Source organism: Oryctolagus cuniculus, chromosome 3, assembly GCF_964237555.1.
Source record: "Oryctolagus cuniculus chromosome 3, mOryCun1.1, whole genome shotgun sequence".
Lineage (NCBI taxonomy): Eukaryota > Metazoa > Chordata > Mammalia > Lagomorpha > Leporidae > Oryctolagus > Oryctolagus cuniculus.
The window spans coordinates 179,870,982-179,889,978 of NC_091434.1; the positions used below are offsets into that span (position 1 = coordinate 179,870,982).

At 40.8% G+C, this 18,997-nt stretch overlaps 2 protein-coding genes across 3 annotated transcripts in view; one reads left to right on the top strand and one right to left on the bottom strand.

Moving 5' to 3' along the window:
- LOC100348562 (TRPM8 channel-associated factor 1) overlaps positions 1-18,997 on the top strand; it is a 201,353-nt gene that overhangs the window by 132,274 nt on the left and 50,082 nt on the right. The window contains exons 3-4 of one of the 2 annotated variants that reach the window (XM_051849792.2): positions 9,058-9,139; positions 10,329-10,530. The exons of the other annotated variant lie outside the window; for it this stretch is intronic. The gene's annotated coding sequence lies outside the window, so the exon portion shown is untranslated. The remainder of the gene's footprint in view (positions 1-9,057; positions 9,140-10,328; positions 10,531-18,997) is intronic. 2 annotated transcript variants of the gene reach the window in all.
- Positions 1-18,997, bottom strand: part of LOC100348312 (olfactory receptor-like protein OLF3) — a 28,010-nt gene that overhangs the window by 7,251 nt on the left and 1,762 nt on the right. The window lies entirely within an intron of this gene.

Consider the following 18,997-nt stretch of genomic DNA (forward strand, 5'->3'; position numbering starts at 1 on the left):
AAGGAGAACAAGGGAAGTCAAGATCTTAAGTCAAATTAAACACATCTCTTGGTAAATTCTCAGGGAGAGATTTTTGGTTATATTTGTTGTAAATATACAGTATTTTTTAATCATGGAAATCAAGCATCCCCCAACTTGGTTTTTATAATTTATTTAAACTCCAAACATGTATCCTCCATATAGAAGTTCCATCTAAGCCAAGCTCCCTACATCTCTGCAGAAATCCTGAGAGGAAAGGGTATTAACAATATGACTTCCAACATGAGCTACCCTTCTGCCTGTCACCACACTCTCCGCCTGTTCTTCCTCTAATAGAAAAGTTCTGTGACCTTGAAGGAACTCTGAGCAACTGTTCATCAAGAAAGAGGCACGACATACGATCCTTAGGTAAATCAACAAAACTCAACAGGCCCTTTCACTGTGTTGGTTCCATGCAGACAGGATCACTACTGGCAGTTATTTAAAAATATGTACATTATGATGTTCACATTTTTTTTTCTCAGTTTTAATTTCATTTAGTTTCCCTTGCTACTCTTTGAACAACATTCTAAAATACTCACATTACCTTTGCAAGAAAGCAAGTGTCCAGGGCTTAACACTGAGGTCATTTTTCCATTCGCAACATTCAGTGCCACATTCTGTAATATTATCCCCGTGAGTGTATTATAAAGTTAAAACTTCCTGACAACATAGTGTATTTCTATTCACTAGCTGCTTTAGAAAGGGGATCTTCTCCTTTACCTCCACATTAGGACAAGAACATACTGATTTGGAAACACTGAGAAAGAATGCATACTATAAAACAATGCCTCAGAGTTTCATCGTTAGGCATATCTTCAGAAGAATAATGTCTGCAACTATGCATTCAATTTTAAAAAGACCATGGTTGGATAAAACTTTGGAACAACATTGAAAATCTAATCTAAAATATAGGTGGGCTTAGTGGTGAGCACATTACCAACATTATCTTTCATTCATTACATTAATGATTTCTTACAACTAAAGCACAGAAATTGTTTTGTGAATCATCTTTTTAAAACACTGCATTGAGTCTTAATCATATTTGTCCTGCTAGAGTCCTCCACAATCTCAGCTGAGGCAAAGAGTGCTAAATACAGAAGCAGAGCCCACGAAGGTAAATCCCACCATCTTCAGACATTTTTCTTGCTGGTGAAAAATAATTAAGAACCATACTTTTACAGAGATGATGAGTAAACAGAAACGACATTTCCATTTTAAAAATGGTTCATTTGCGCTGCAGTTGTAGGCTGGGTTGTGGCACGTTGACTGCATCCATCTTCTGATCAGGAATGTTTTCGACATCCTGGCATTTGAACACAGATAGCACCATTGTCAGTGGGTGGGTGGCACCTCCCTGATGGTTTTAGACTCTGAGAAGACAATTAGTTTTTCTTCTTTGGAGTCCTGTTATCTACTTTAGTTGTCTTTACTTTTCACATAATCTGAGTATAATTCTGAGAATCAATTTCTCAAACAAACGAAAACCTAAAATTCACTTTGAGTGATATATTTTATATGATTTCATTCTGCCAGTGCTCACCTTTGTATCTCTTTTGTCAACTGTATCTCATAAGGATTCCTTTAAAGTATCATTCCCTTATTCTGGAAAATATCTAGAGTGTACTACCTATAGCTTATTCTAGTGTGAACCAGCCCTGGAATGAGACTCAGGAGGCCTCAATTCTAGCCCAGGCCATAATCTCTGAGTCACAGGACTTGGATCAATCTATTTAAACATTTTATATTTCAGATTTCTAACATTAAGGCAATAATCAAAATACTTTATATATGTGTTCTTAGAAAAACAATTAAGAGACTTCAAAGCATTGAAAATTCAATTTTTTCTGAAAATGGAATAAACTACAAATTCATGAATATTAAGTAATACCTAAATAAAAGTTTCATACATCTGGTATTCCTCTCTAAATGTCTTTCCTGAAAATGATGAATAATTCTTCCATAATTTCTCCAATTTTATTTAAAATCTTTCTCTTTTATTAATCTCCCTCCCTTCCTCCCCCCTCCTTTTTTTCCCTCCCTCCCTCTCTCTCCCTCTCTCCCTTTCTCTCCCTCTCTTTCCCTCTTTCTCTCTCTTTCCTCATCCATAGTGCTCTCTGTCTCTCCACCAGCATGAAATGGGTCTACCTTCCCAGCTTCTAAAATCAAAATTATTTTCCCATATCAGTTATAATACTTAGGTAAGAAGATTTTACCATTCATAGTTCTTTCAAAGTCCCTAACAAATTAGATCAGTACTCTTTCTAGCACTCTATAAATCTCGGTTTATATCCATCCCCTGCAAGCATCTCTATTAAGATTTCTCAAATATTAATCAGAATATGACAAAGTGGATTACTTCAGCCCAGGATTAAGTTGGCTTCTAAAATGTAGCCTTCCCCCACAAAAAAGTGCTGTGAAACAGAATTTAATAATCCCAGACTTCTAGGCTTTGTGGCTCAGAAATAAATCTCATGGGACTAGCTTAGTTTATGAGAGGAACTACTGGGAGGAAATTCATTGTTCCCCTATGTTGGCTCATCTTCAGACCTAACAAGTATGGCAGGGGCTAAATTAGCAAGGAAGGGATGACTGATTCCCCTCTGGAGATTCATGCATTGGAGTGTTAATTGCTGTCATCTCCCCCACATCTCCAGGGCAGGGTCTCCATTCTGTCCTTCCTTTCCCTGTGGAAGGCATTCTTCTAAATCTTTCTCCCACCTAACAGCATCACGGAAGTCTTGGGTCATTCTGAAACTTTGTAGAAGCCAGCTTTCTGGGAATGCAAGATGTTCTATAGTGCAAATCTGACTTTTTCCTTCATGCCCCTATTGCCAGTGGATGGACTTGCATTCACACCTGGTGAACCAAATCAATTCTCATCTTTGGTGCTAGGATGCTCTGACCTCTTCCTCTCTACAGAGGAGAGTTATGCTTCAAACCTAAAAATTATATGTTCAAAGAGTATCTCTGAGCATTACCTGTGTTGATGGACATCCAAGTATATTTTCTTGGTGTTATTTAAATTCCAAAAATAATCACATGTTATTTTAAAATTTTAGTTGACTTAAGACTTAAAACAATGTGTATATTTAAAAAGCCATAAAATTTACAGTGGAAAGAAGGGGAAAATGAAATGGTCACCCAAAATTCTTAAAACAGAATGTTTAACTTTTCTGTACTTCTTTGAATTTTTAATATTTGTGAGGAAATTCAATATCATCTCAAAAGAATACAATCATGTTACCGTTCTATGATTTATTCTTTATGTCTCATGTATTTTTAAGTGCATGTATCTATTAATTATTCATAAACAAAATCAACTACTCAGTAATTCCTCAGCACTGGCATCTACCTGTATGTTCTTTTATCCAACTATTATTAACTCAGTAATCACTAATTGGTTTGCTCATTTGCTTATCCTCCCACTAATGTATTGTATTATTCACATGCCAACTCATTTATTTCGCTAACTTTTTATGCACACCCAATGTATCATACATCTGCCTATCCTTTAATGCATCCCACTATGTTGCCATGGTTTCTGATTTTAGAGCACTGGATTATTTTGAGAAAGGTTTTGTGATATTCCAGACAATGCAAAGAGAAAATAGAGATCAGAGATCCTTCCCATTCTTTCCTCCAACTTCTAAACTTCCATAGAATTTGAAGAATTGATTGGATATTTTCTCCAAGGCATGTTGGAATAATTTCTTGGCTGTGAGGGCACAGGGGCACAGCATCCAGAAGTTCACATTGTTGCTGTTTTTCTCCATCTGTGTATAGACATCAAATGTAAACTCCAAAATTCCAAGATTTCAATCCAAAAAAGTTGAAATCATAGAAACATAAAGCAGAATGATGGTTACAAAAAGCTGGGCAATTAATGGAGGATTGGGCAAGGGAGATGATAGTTAAGGGGTACAAAGTTTCAGTTAGACCAGTAACATAGGTTTTAGTGATGTATTGCACAGTATGTTGACCACAGTTACTAATAATATATATTTCAAACTTAGTAAAATGCTAGGCATTAAACATTCTCCCCTCAAAAAGAATGAGTAAATCAAATGATGAATGTTAATTGGTTTGATTTAATATTTCTACATTGTATACATCTATCAAAACTTTACATTATACCCCATAAATGTATAATTATTATTTATTGGTTATTTTTTTTAAATAATACTATATGCCAGTCATTCAGATTGGAAAAATTTCTTCTCATTCAAATGCTGTCATTCAGCATATTTGTATCAACTATTTTGGAAACTTAACTGCATAGATCCTTCCTTTCCATTTTTAATAGTTCAGGTCTTTAATTTTAGCATGTTTTTGCCCAAGAGACAAGTAACTCAGTACTTTTCAAATATGACATGTTTCCTTCAATCCAGATTTACCAAATTTGAACATATGTATCCAGAATCCAGAAAACTTTTTTTAAAGATTTTATTTATTTATTTATTTGACAGGTAGAGTTAAAGACAGTGAGAGGACAGAGAGAAAGGTATTCCTTCCATTGGTTCACCCCCCAAATAAACGCAACAGTTGGAGCTACACTGATTTGAAGCAGGAGCCAGGTGCTTCTTCCTGGTCTCCCATGCGGGTTCAGGGGCCTAAGCAATTGGGCAATCTTCTGCTACTTTCCCAGGCCACAGCAGAGAGCTGGACTGGAAGAGGAGCTACCAGGACTAGAATCGGCGCCCATATGGGATGCCAGCACCGCAAGCAGAGGAATAACCTAGTGCACCAACGCGCTGGCCCCAGAAAACTTTGTTTTAAAGAAATGTTCAAGTGATCTTTATGAAATAAAATTTGAGAACTCCTGGAACACAGTCACATTCACCTTTCAGTGTACTTTTTTGCAACATTATCCAACTTACAAATATTATAGCAAAAGTCTTCAATGACTTTAATACCAAATCTTAACTAAAGATCTTCAGAATCAACCACAATCTAAGATTTTCCCCATTTCTCTCCCAAATGAGAATCCACATCCCATAATCCTTGCTGTTTTCCAAACAAGAAATTCTGTCTTCTACACAGGTAGGTCACTTCATAGTCATCTACCTAGAAATTGAGATAGCTCCTTCAAGGAAAATATGTGGAAGACAAGCTAATATTTACCAGCAATTCATATCCTTGGTCTTACAAATATGAGTTAAATATAAAAAATTACTCCTGCTAAGAATTATACATATAATTTGAGTTAGCAACTTCTGGATAAGTAAAGAATTATTTTCTCTTTTTTAAATATTTATTTATTTAATTGAAAGTCAGAGTTACACAGAGAGGAGAGGCAGAGAGAGAGAGAGGTCTTCCATCTGCTAGTTCACTCCCCAATTAGCCGCAGTGGCTGGAGCTATGCCCATCTGAAGCCAGGAGCCAGGAGCCAGGAGCTTCTTCTGGGTCTCCCACGTGGGTGCAGGGACCCAAGGACTTGGGCCATCTTCTACCTTCTTCGCAGGTCATAGCAGAGAGCTGGATTGGAAGTGGAGCAGCCGAGTCTTGAACTGGCACCCATATGGGATGCCAGCACTTTAGGCCAGGGTATTAACCCACTGTGCCATGTGGCCCTGTAAAGCATTATTTTCTGTTGTTACAGCTTACTTAGTTGAAAATTAGCACATATTTCTGCATTTACAAGCTTCTTCAAAAAAGTTCATGGAAAATGCATATATGAAAATAACTATGCATGAATTTCAAAATATTTTTACGCCAAAAGAAATTTGTACTAACTTGTATAATATTAAATAGAATTTATTCTAAGGCATTAGGAATGATAATATATTAGTTTGAAAAAATTTCTATCAGAGCAATATGAATTTTGATAAAATAGAAACAATAATCAAATTGATGGTGAAGCTTGGACAGAAGAATGGTGACATCATCAATGCTTTATGAAAAGTTTATGAGAGCAATGCCCTCAAAGAATTCATCATTTTGGGATAGTTAAGTCATTGAAAGAAGAGTTGAGACAATATTAAAGTTGAATCCTGCAGTGGCAGACCACCCACATCAATTTGGAAGAAAAATGAATTGAAGAGGACCAATAATTAACAGCAGAAATAATAGCCAATATAATACACATATCAATTTGCTCATCTTGCACAATTATGATCAAAAAATTATTAAACAAATTTTCTGCTCAAGGAGTACCAAAAGATTTTAACCCAGACCAGCTACAGACAATAGCAGAGCTTTTGATGGAACTTTAAACAAATGAGATCAAGATCCTGAAGCAACTCCTCAAAGAATTGGAACAGAAGATGAAAACTGGCTTTGCCAGGAGTCCATTTGATTCTGAAAGACAAAGTACAATCAAAGCAATGCTACCAAGAAGTAGAAGTGGTACAGTAAAAGTGGACCCAGTCAAAATCAAACAACTTTCTAGGATGCTCAAGGCAGTTTCCTTGTTAACTTTCTGAAGGTACAAAGAATGATAACATCTGCTTATTATGAGAATTAGCCAGAGGGTTAGTAGAAAAATCCCCAGGTAAGCTTCACTAGAGTATTTCCCCCACTGTGGTAATGGTCCTGCTCATTCTTATAAAACAAGGGTGATTTTGCCAGAGTTTTGATGGGAAAGCATTAGACCTCCATCTTACGCTCTTGATTTTGTTTTTTAATGTTAAAAAGAAGAGTAGCTAAAGGACATCCACTATTCTTCAGCTAATAATGTGAGAAAGACTACAATTACATGGTTAAATTCCAAAGACCCTCAGTTCTTTAAAAATAAACTAAATAGTGTTTTAATTTGATGGAGTTTATGTTGAGAAATTGTTTTATATTTTTTCTTTGGGGCCCTGCGCCTTGGCTCACTTGGCTAATACTCTGCCTGCGGCACTGTCATCCCATATGGGCACCAGGTTCTAGTCCCGGCTGCTCCTCTTCCAGTCCAGCTCTCTGCTGTGGCCCAGGAGAGCAGTGGCGGATGGCCCAAGTGCTTGGACCTCTGTACCCGCATGGAAGACCAGGAGGAAGTACCTGGCTCCTGGCTTCGGATGGGCGCAGCGCCGGCCACAGCGGCCATTTGGGGGGTAAACCAATGGAAGGAAGACCTTTCTCTCTGTCTCTCTCTCTCTCACTGTCTGTAACTCTACCTGTCAAATAAATAAATAAATAATCTTAAAAAAATTTTCTTTAAGCCCATTTTTTCTATGAACCTTCCACAGTCCCTTCACAAAGAACCTTCACTTTTATTCCTGATGAGTCATCTGTAGACCATATTTTGACTAATTTTGTTCTTTGATCATTTTTCTTACCATTTTATGGGGAATGTGTTCATGTTTGTCAATTTCTCCATTATTTGACAATTCATAGAATATTCAGACAAGATTAAGACATGTTAGAGGTTGAATAGAATTCATATGGGAATTTCAATCTAGGTAATTGTGTTCTCCTGAAATCTATTTTTAGGTGATTTGGCGTGACTTTATATTTAGCCCTTCCATTACAAATATTTTAATTCAGATTCCGGTAATGTCTCAATAGAATTACTGGAACAATTCACTAGCTTTACTCTTTTATTCTACTATTTTCTACTTCTCTCCTGTTTGTCAGTTTTATTTCAAAATTTTCAAGCTGCACTTTTATTAAAAACTCACTACTAGCTCCCTGTTATCACAATAGCTAAAAAATAAAGTGGTATTCAATTTCTTTCCTCATATGATCCCTATATATACATTGGCTCCCTTCTCATTTTTTTCTTATTCCTCTGCCATGCAAGCATGGCTTCTGTATATTTTTGGATTCCAGTATTCTCTGCCACCTCTGTATTGTGGCACTGGTTTTAACTCTGCTCAGATTGTTTGTCATCTGGGTAATTTGTTCTCACTTTTCTTGTCCTCAAATGGACATTTTCTGCTCCCTTCATACAAGACTTCTGCAATAACTCTATATGCACTTTTTCTATCTGAAATATTTACGGCATTGCTTTATAGTTGATTTGTCATCCATTATATACTTGCTACACAACTATGTCCTTAATTGTCAGGATTGTATCACATTAACTATCGAGTTTCCAGAACACTTATTATCATTGACATGCAGTAGACACTCCATTGATACTGCTTGAATTAACACCAACAAAAATTAATCTGCTAGCCTTTCTTGCAAAATTTAGGACAGGAGTGCTTTTAAGATAAAATTCAATTATTAAATGGGCTTTGAAATATGTGAATTTTCATCTCTGTATGAGCCCTGAGGTTCTGTTTATCAGGTTTCTGCCCAAACCTGGTTATCATGGCATATGGGGAATGAACCAGCAGATAGAAGATTCTCGCTCTCTGTCTCTCTCTCTCTCTATTTCTGTTGCTCTGCCTTTCAAATAAGAAAAGAAGTTTAAATATTGTTGAATGAACAAATTAAGCACAAGCTGCAGCTAGCTTCATACATATATATTTTATTTTAATTACCCAACATAATTATACATATTAACAAGGCATGGCGTGACTTTGTGTATATATATACATATATATACATTCACATATATATAATATATACGATCAATTCAGGGTAACTGGCATATCACTTCACATATTTATCATTTCTATATGTTGAAATGTTGAAAACATTCAGAGTATTCTCTATTAGTTATTTTTAAATCTTTAATTAATCATTGTCAACATAGTGATCCCACTATGCCATCGAATGTTAAAAATTATTCCTCCTACCCAACTGCACCTGCATCCCTAAACCCATTAATCATCCTCTCCATTCTCCCTCTCTCATACCCTTGCCAGGCTCTCATAACCACTATTCTATTCTCTACTTATTCGAAATAGACTTTTTAGCTTCCACATACTTGCAGTATTTGTCTTTCCATGCCTGACTTCTTTCACTTCATATGGTATCCGTCTATGATGTTTGGCTATGCTTTTAAAATAAAAATTTAAAAGAAAGAAACCAATGTTTAATCATGTTAAGAGTAGCTTACTTTGGATCTTATAATGAGGGGAGATTTAGCATTCTGTTTAAATTCTTAATGAGAAAATGTAACATTGGGTCTTACTTTTGTTTGTTCCTTTGTTTTCCCTGTAGTCACCATTAGTCTTTGAAATATAAAGGCGTCAATTCGCCCTCAAACCCAGCACCCCGAGCTGAGCCCTCCACTTGCACTAAGGTGAGAGAATGTCCATGGAGCAGAGAGAACCACGAGGATGACTCGGGAAGCTGTTTTGTGGCTTTCTGACACCTACAGTCTCTTGAAAGCGTCTCTGAACTGCTTGCTGCCTTCTGCTCCTGCAATCTTCTTGCATAACATCTGAAAGCTCCTTGAAAGAACAGATTTGGGTTGTTGCTGCTGTTAGCTATTTTGCCCAGAGGGAATATTTTCTCTTAGCCCCACCTACTGAAACAGAGAAGATGCTGTGTGAGCAAGAGAGGGCATGAATTCCTAATCCCATCCCAAATCCCAGGCCCATGACTGTTTCTTTCCATTCCTAGAAGGCAGCTCAGTTAAAATTGTATTTGTTCAAGTACTTATTTTAGTGCAAAACAACCTCCTCTCTTCTTTGTACTTTTTCACCTGGAAGCCCCTTGATGAAATTTTGCAAAAGCCTGTTGCAACTAGCAACTTCGAACTGTGCAGAATGTCTCCGATAGTATTTCAGGGGAATGGCTGTGTCTGAATCAATGCTCAAGACAGAACTTGATCTAAAAAAGAGAGGAAGAAAGAAAGGGAGGGAGGGAGGGAGGGAGGGATGAAGGAAAAGAAGAGAGCACACTGCTAGTAAAATGGCCCGGTCTTATCTATGGCGCCATCTATGCCCCACACCATCCTAGGCTCCACCCCCACCCTAATGGAATTTGCTGCTCCTACTTCCCTGCCCCCACCCAAAGATTTAGCAGGACCTGTTCCTGAACACAGGGCTCTCTCTATCTCTCTCTCTCTCTGTCTCTCCTTTCTCCTCTCTCTCGATCTCTCTCTCTCTGTCTCTCTCTCCTTTCTCCTCTCTCTCGCTCTCTTTTATGCCCTCCTTCTCCCTCTTTTCCTTCTTCACCCCTTCCCTCCAGTCTGTCAGGTTTCCCCACCAATAAACCCTTTACCCTTACTCCAGTGTTCAGTATGTTTTGTGGTGGCCTTACACACACGTCAGTAAGACCCAAAAATTCTAAATTGTTTGTTATTTCTTTTTACACATCTATGATTTCCCAAAGAGTAGAAACCCAAAATCTGTATCTGTAACCTTACTGTAGAAGGAGAACTTCCACAGTAGCCCCCATCCCTCTGGCTTCCAGTCAAGTCCAGACGACTTTATGAACTATAATTCTCCTCTCAGGCCCTTTCTCTATTTTTATTTTTTCAAAAGGCAGAGAGACAAATACGCAGGCTGGAGCCTGAGCTGGGAGCTGTAAATTCAATTCAGATCTCCCACGTGAATGGAAGGGAGCTAACTACTTGCACCATCACCTGCTGCTTCCTGAGGTTTATACTGACAAGAAGCTGGAGTCAGGAGATTGGTAGGGGACCCAGGCACTTCAGTATCGGACATGGGCATCCCAAGAGACGTCGTAAGTGCTGTGTCACATGATCCCCCTCTCTGCTTTTTAAACCTCTAGGCTGCCAGTCTGCTCATCACTTCTCAGAAGATGAATCTCAATCTAAGTACATTCTGAGTTGCAAGAGTAGCACAAAAGAGGAATTTTTTTCTTCTAAGAGTCTCTGGAATCTGGGAAGTTTAACAGGATATAATGCTGAGATAATAGATGGAAGCTTTCACAATGGGTGTATGGCTGGAGCTGTGTAGACCTGTGTGCCACAGGAAGGTGCTTCTATAGGTTAGAGGCTGGGAACCCAAAGTGGGAGCTATTTTCTGGTCCTTGTGTGTTTTTTTTTCTGTCTCAATCCCATGTTCCTCGTCTATTCCTTTTATCTTGTGCTCCCTCCTTATTTCTGCCCCATGAATGTGGAATTACCAAGAAAATAAAGGATTGTTCATTTAATGAATTATCCAAGCTCACTCCCTTCAGCTTGCTCTCCCTGCCTACCTTTGGGGCTGAGTGTGCTCACCCACGGATTCCCTGCATTGGGGATACAGGAAGTGGCAATGATCCTCCACCCAGCACTCACTGTTGGCACACAGACCTGAGTGCAGGCTCCATCCCTGAGGCAGTCTGAGAAGGACACAACTCTTCCTCTCAGGCCTGCATTTCCCATTACCTTCTCCCAACCCTTCCTTCAGCTTCAACTCCTCTCCCACCTCCTTTTGAAAATCAAAATTATATTTTACATTTCATTTCCCAACAACCTAATATCTAGACAAATAATTATATATATATATATATATGCAGATAGATATGGGGTGTCTGTGCATATTTTTGTTTTCACACAGAGTAGAAGGCTTTCTGGCTAGTCTGCCACAGAAAGGATCATATTAGCTTGAAGAAATAAACTTCCTGCACATTAATGTGTACAATAAAAGTGAGATGTTGGAAACCAATGATGTCATGTTCCTAATATAAATTAGAGGTAAGTGATAGTCCCTATCAAAATAAAAGGTAGAGAAATATTCCAAAGATTAAATTAAAGGCTAATATGATACAAACATTGTATAAATACAAATAAGCCCACATGTATGGCTTAGTGATGCCATTGCCAACACATTTGGAAAAAGTGAGTTTGTGGGGCTGCATGATTAGTTATGATAAATTCAGATAGGCTAGAGGACTGACTATATTATCAGAGAGAGAAATGAGAAACTTTGCTACAGAAACGACACCTCAGCCACCTGCCAGGCACAACTTAAACAACCAGAGCATGAACATCATTAGTACTCAGATAAGTAGAGATCATGTGACATCCAGTGTCATTTCTGTGGTATTCTGACCAAAAGACATAAACTGAAACTAATCAAGGGGTGCATCAGGAAAACCAAAATTGAATATATATAAAACAACAGGCCTGTGGTCTTGTTCAAAAGTGCTGATATTACAAGTTTAAGAAAGACTGAGCAGGCCGGCGCCTCGGCTCACTTGGCTAATCCTCCACCTGTGGTGCCGGCACCCTGGGTTCTTGTCCCGGTTGGGGTGCCGGATTCTGTCCCAGCTGCTCCTCTTCCAGTCCTGCTCTCTGCTGTGGCCCAGGAAGGCGGTGGAAGATGGCCCAAGTCCTTGGGCTCTGCACCCACATGGGAGACCAGGGGGAGGCACCTGGCTCCTGGCTTTGGATTGACACGGCGCGCCTGCTGTGGAGGCCATTTGGGGGGTGAACCAACGGAAGGAAGACCTTTCTCTCTGACTAACTCTGCCTGTCCAAAAAAAAAAAAAAAAAAGGAAAGGAAGGAAGGAAGGAAGAAAGACTGAGCAATTATTCCAAGCTGAAGACTAAGGAGATGTGACAACCAAATGTGTGATGTGACTCTAGACATGTCCATATTTGCTATAAATGCCATTACTGGGGAAACTGGAAAATTCAAATGGTGACTGAAGATTACATTGTAATGATAAATCAATGGCAGGTTTTCTGTGATGGTTGTATGGTGCTTTTATAGAACAATCTGCTTAGTATTTTCAGGTGATTGAGGAATGATTTTAGCAAATTACTCTTAGTTAGGAAAAGAATACTGTCTGTACTTTGAACTCCTCTAGAGGTTCAACAATTTGAATGTTAATTTCATCTCCATTGTGCCATTTTAAATAATTCTTTGTCCTCTATACTCTTAATTATGGTAGTTGATTTTCTCCACTTTTTAAGTATTCAAAACTCAGGGCCAGTGTAGTGATATAACTGGTTAAGCCATTGCCTGCATGCTGGCATCATATGGGCACTGGTTCAAATCTCAGCTGCTCCACTTCTGATCCAGCTCCTTGCTAAAGTGCCTGGGAAAACAGTAGAAGATGCCCAATACTCGGGCCCCTGTACCCACGTGGGAGACCCTGATGAAGCTCCTGGCTCCTGGTTTCTGCCTGGTGCAGCCCTAGCTGTCGCTGCCATTTGGGGAGTGAATCAGCAGATAGAGGATTTCTCTCTCTCTCTCTCTCTCTCTCCCCCCCCCATTTCCCCCCACTCCCTCCATCTCTCTCTTTCTCCCTCTCACTCTGCCTTTCAAATAAAGAAGTAAATCTTTAAAAAAAATAAAGTATTCAAAACTAGAATGTTCCATATAATAAACATCCAAATAGCATGCTGAGTTTTAGGCAGATGAGTAAACTGTTACAGACTCTTTGTTTCCTGAGCATGTTTGAATTTACACAGAAAGGTGATCTTTAATCATCTTGTCATCTTGATTGAGTTGCCCACAAAAACTCTAACATAACCAGTTGAATTTTAAATTTAATTCGGAAGTCTAATTATCACTAAATTGCCTTTATACATATTGCTGTTAGAGTCAATTTTGAATAAGTATATTAATTTAAATTTGTATTGAATTTCCAAATTAATATGTATTTGTCAGCTCTTTCTCCATATACAATATACTTGAGACAGGCAAAATTTGAAAGGGAGAGAGGTTTATTTGGCTCACAGCTCTGGGGATTTGCAGTCCAAGATTAGGCAGAGAGTATGCATATCTGTCCATATCTATCAGTCTGTTATCTCTCCCCCCCTTCTCTCTCCCTTTGAAGCCACCCAGATTAGATCATGGAGACTCCTCCCCAATGACATGATCTTTCTAAAGCACCCCCCTCTAGACACCACAATTGGACTGAATTTCCACCCTCTTAGTACCTATATTTATTTATTTATTTTAAAGATTTATTTATTTATTTGAAAGGCAGAGTTACACAGAGGCAGGGGCCGAGAGAAACAGGTCTTCCATCTGCTGGTTCACTTCCCAGATGACTGCAACAGCAGGAGCTGGGAAGATCCGAAGACAGGAGCCATGAGCTTCTTCATTTCCAGGTCTCCCGCATAGGGGTCCAAGGACTTGGGCCATCTTCTACTGTTTTCCCAGGTTATAGCAGAGAGCTGGATAGGAAGTGGAGCAGCTGAGACTCCAACTGGCACCCATATGGGATGCTAGCACTGCAAGTGACAGCTTTACCCACTGTGCCACAGTACCCCCTCTCCTCCCCCACTTAGTACCTTTAAAGTAAAACTTTGGGGGCTGTACTTCTGCATGAATTTAGGGAGATGAATATTCCATCTAGAGCAAATACAAATTCCAGATAAAGAGGTTTTTTATGTAAGGAATTGGCTTATGTAATTATAGAAGCTGGCCAAGTCTGAAGACCTGCAGGATGAGTGAGCAACAGGAAGATCCAAGAGAGACAATGGCTTAGTTCCTGTAAGAGTCCAAAGGCCTAAGTAACAAGAGAGATGATCCGGATAGCTCCAGTCTGCAGGCCTGCAGGCTTGAGACCCAGAAAGAGACAAGGTTTCTGTTCAAAGGCAACAAAAAAGCCAATTCCTGGCTTGAAGGCAGTTGAACAAGGACTCTCTCTTACTACAGGATGGTCAGCATTTCTGTTCCATTCAGGCCTTCATTTAGGAGGGCAGTTTGCTTTCATCCAAAACCACCCCCAGAGAAACACCCGGAACAATGCTTGATCACGTATCTGAGCACCATATGACCCAGATATGTAGGTACATAAAATTAACCACCACGGTTATGTAGCAGATAGAGCCAACCCTTAGGAAGTGTACTAGCATCCTCACTTGCATCACTGACACAGGTAGCTCTGAACGCAGAATACCAGTACACTGGTGCTTACTGAGACAGTGCTCATTCATAGCCTGCGACCCTTTCTTTTTTTTTATTTAATTTTATTTATTTATTTTTTTTTTTTTGACAGGCAGAGTGGACAGTGAGAGAGAGAGAGACAGAGAGAAAGGTCTTCCTTTGCTGTTGGTTCACCCTCCAATGGCCGCCGTGGCCATGCGCTGTGGCTGGCACACTGCGCTGACTCGAAGCCAGGAGCCAGGTGCTTCTCCTGGTCTCCCATGGGGTGCAGGGCCCAAGGACTTGGGCCATCCTCCACTGCACTCCCTGGCCACAGCAGAGAGCTGGCCTGGAAGAGGGGCAACTGGGACAGAATCCGGCGCCCCAACCGGGACTAGAACCTGGTGTGCCGTCACCGCTGGGCAGAGGATTAGCCTATTGAGCCGGGGCGCCAGCCAACCCTCTTTTTTAATATCAGGGGACAGTCACTAAATTCACAATGTCAGAACTAAGTAACGGGCTCCCCTATGCCCCCTCTTACAATCGAAGACTGGAGAATGAAGCTCCCACTAAGGAGGACTCCTCTAATATTAAAGACCTAGAGAAGCCACATGGCACCCATCCTTTAAACTTTTCTCTTAGGGTATTTCCAAAGGCCTATCAGATCTTATTAAGACTCTGCTCTGCATTCACTTTTCAACTCAAGTTGCACTGCTACAGCAATTAACTTTTACCCACCCTAGGGACTCTCAAGCAGTGAAAGGGAAAGGTTGGGAAACTTTTAGAATATGGTTACCAATCCAAATGCCCACAAAGGTCAGGCAGCATTGAACATGAGCAAAGTGGGCCTGGTGTGGATGTTCGGAAGTGATGGGGGATGTGCCAAACAGAAAACTCATTTAAAGGAGCCTTAGCTCCCTGGGAATAGCAGCCTCAGATGACCCTACACACACATGGGAAACCCAGAAGAAACTCCTGGCTTTGGCCTGGCTCAGCCCTGGCTGTTGTGGCCACCCAGGGGGTGAACCAGTAGATGGAAGACCTGTCTCTCTGTCTCTCCCTTTCTCTCTGTGACTCTGACTTTCAAATAAATAAATAAATCTTCAAAAAAAGAATCCTTAGCTTGTTGTGTCAGGAGCATGTAGGATCTCTGATGATCAATTTCAGATTATTAAAGAACCCAGAAGTCTGGATCCTTAAGCAGAACTTCCTAATTTCTTAAGTGTTGAAAATTTTTAGGAAGAATGAGACCTCCTACACACACTTTTAGGGACTAGGCATAATCCTGGAAAGCTTGTTTTTGACCTCTTCTGGGGTCTTTTTGCTTGCTTATTTGATGTGTGTCATTCTGAGTTAAAAACTTCAAGTATATAAAAGAAAAAAGAATTTTTTGTTTGTTAATAAACTTAATTGTGACATTAGCATTCTCTACCAAATTACCACAAAATTCCATTGTAGGCATTGCCAGGATCCTAGCTATTATCTCTGAGATTGGGCCCTTCCTTGGGGTACCATGATACAGCCTGCATATGCCATGCCCATCATCAGTCTCCTGGGACCACAGACTTCATGCCCTGTTTCTAAATTCCTTTCTTTCTACTTTGCTGGTTTGCAACATATCCACTCTGTTACCTACTTCATAAGCACCTTGAACAACCTGTTCAGTGGCTCAGGGCTTTACTAATGACTAGCATTTTCTGCATGCTTTGCATGACCTGCCACATAATTGGGGGCCCAGCATAAGATGAAAAGGTAAGATTTCTTACTCAAAATGTACTAAGCATTTCAAGGTGGCAACAGTGGAGCATAAAAGCAAATGCAGGGCCCTCCTGGGCAAGGGGTTTTCCCTAGTGTGAGGCCTTGTGTGACTGTAGTGGCTGCATACCCATGAAGTGACCCACATTTCTTGCTTTCTGCATTAGTGAAGTGTCTGAGGGGAGGATTTACCTAACAGAGGGGGGAAGAGAGGCCTCTCAAATAAATAAATACAACTTTTTATAAAAAGAATAGAAAATGAAAAAGCACTGTGAAATTTAGTATGTATCTGGAAAAATAACCTTGCCATATTTTCAAGAGTGGGTTCAGGCTTAGACTTGCTAAACTATACATAAGCCTACACATTTCTTAGGATGGAGAGCACTTTTCAGGCCAAGATGGGCAAGTCACCAAGGGCAGGTTCCAGAATTCAGCACCCACATCACTCTTACTCATCCTTTCTTGCTTCCAGTCCAGGAGAAGGGGAATCATATAGGTCTTCTAATCTTCTCCCTCCCATCCCCCCACTGTCTCTTCACTAAGAGCATTCTAGGAAGTGCATCTTATCTCAGCGAGCACAGAGTTCCTCCGTATCCCGGTCTGGTATGGTTTGAGGGAATCAAAGGGATCTCTAGACTCCCTTCTCCCTGCCTCCTTTGCTCTCTAAACCCCCAAGGTGCAGGTACCCCCCGACTCCTCTGCACCTCTGGTCTCCCTCAGAGCTCCCCGGCTGTGGGGAGCAACTGGGAGCAACTCGGACTAGACTAAGTTACTGGAATTAAGACTTATTCTATGCATCTGCTCTACCACAATATGGCGCTGGGAGAGGAGGAAACAGCTTCTACGCAGCTGCCTGCAGTTCAACCAATAAGCAGCAGGACCTGCTCCTGATTGGAGGAGAGCAGCATACTCGGCGTGTGGGTAGTAGAGTTGGGATTGGTGGAAGAGGACTATAAAGGAGGAGAGAGACAATATGCACCAGGAACATCTATCTGAAGGAACACCTGTGCAGCCCCCGAGAGAGCCGGCCGGCGGTGTGCCGCTCCCCCGCAGAAGTGGGGAAAAGTGGCAGGGGGAACCGCCCTTCCACGGGAGGTGGAAGGGACGGTAGCCAACCCGGGAAGAACCAGCAGCAAACCCGGGGAGGGCCGAGCAGACGAAAGAACAACGCAGGGTCCTGTGTCGTTCCTCCACGAAGACGGGGAGTGACACCCGGCCACATCTACCCTGAGGTAGGAGGGTAGACAGGGGTGGCGGCTTCTCAGAGGCTTCTAGGGGTGAACAAGTCCAGCTACCAGCACATAGGGCTGGTTTCTGACTACTCCGGAGGAAGGGAAAGCTGATTGATGTCTGGTGTCAGGGGGGACCTATGAAGCCAGCTGGGTGTGTGAGGATTGAAAAATGGGTGTTTCTAAATCCAGAGTTCCTTGCAGTTGAGCTGTTACTCTTCTCTTCCAAGACGTCTGCATTTCTCGCTTCCCATATCCTCCCCTTCTCAGAAGCTGACAATCAGCAGGACACACCCCTGTCCACCCCAGTCTCCCTCTCTCCCCAGACACACATATACAAAGCCCACCTATTTAGTTACTGTTGTTTTTGCTGTGCAATTGATCACAGTTTCAGGGCTAAAACATCTTGTCCAGTTGCTTCCAGTATCGCAAAAGGAACTGGAAAAATCTATTTCTAATTAACTTGATACACATGAGATTAGCCCTACACTAAGTAAAGAGTTCAACAAATATTATCAAGGAAAAAAAAAACAAACTTGTTCTTCAACAGTCTAGACAAGGGCTATTCAAAATCATTGCATCTCAAAGTGAAAATAGATCTTTGAAAAAATAAGAATGAGACTAGGAGAGGGAGGAGAAAGAAGGGTCAGAGTGCAAGTGGGAGGGAGGGAAGGGTGGGAAGAATCACTGTGTTCCTAAATTTGTATTCATGAAATGCATGAAGTTTGTATACCTTAAATAAAATGTTTCTAGGTAAAAAATTAATAAATAAAATATTTCCATATATTTCTGAAAAACAAAAAAGGACCTGGAAAATGCAGGCAGCAGAGAAGATTCTGCAGAGATGGAGAATGACTTGAAAATTCAGATGCTCATGCTTTCAGTACAAAATCCCTGAGATCACTGGGCAGTCCTCCAGGCTCCTCATGTGTGTGTGTGTATGTCTGTGTGTACTGGGGGCTGGGATGAGACAGTGCAGTGGGGCAGCCTCTTCCACACAGCAACAAGCACTGGCCAACTTCAGTGACCTTTGGCCAATGAGGACCCCTCCAAGCTAGGTCATGCTTTTTCAGCTCCCCCCATTCCCCAGACCCACTGCACTCTGAAGTCACTGGTGTGCTCATTTCCAACTGACTCTGGGCCTGGGAAGGAAAGAAGAGAGCAAGGAGTCCACACTGTCCTCCAAGCTACCTGTTAACACTCGCTGGGGGTTAGGGCCACCTTTCTCACAGGTTATGGGCATATGTGACAACAGTTGTGAAAAGCAGCAGACTTATGGCCAGTAAGTGACAGTAAGAAGGTAAGGCAAGTGTCTTGCTGATTAGATCTTTTACCCACTTCTCTTTTTACATGTAAGAAACTGCATTATCTGAGGACAAAGATGAACTATACTGG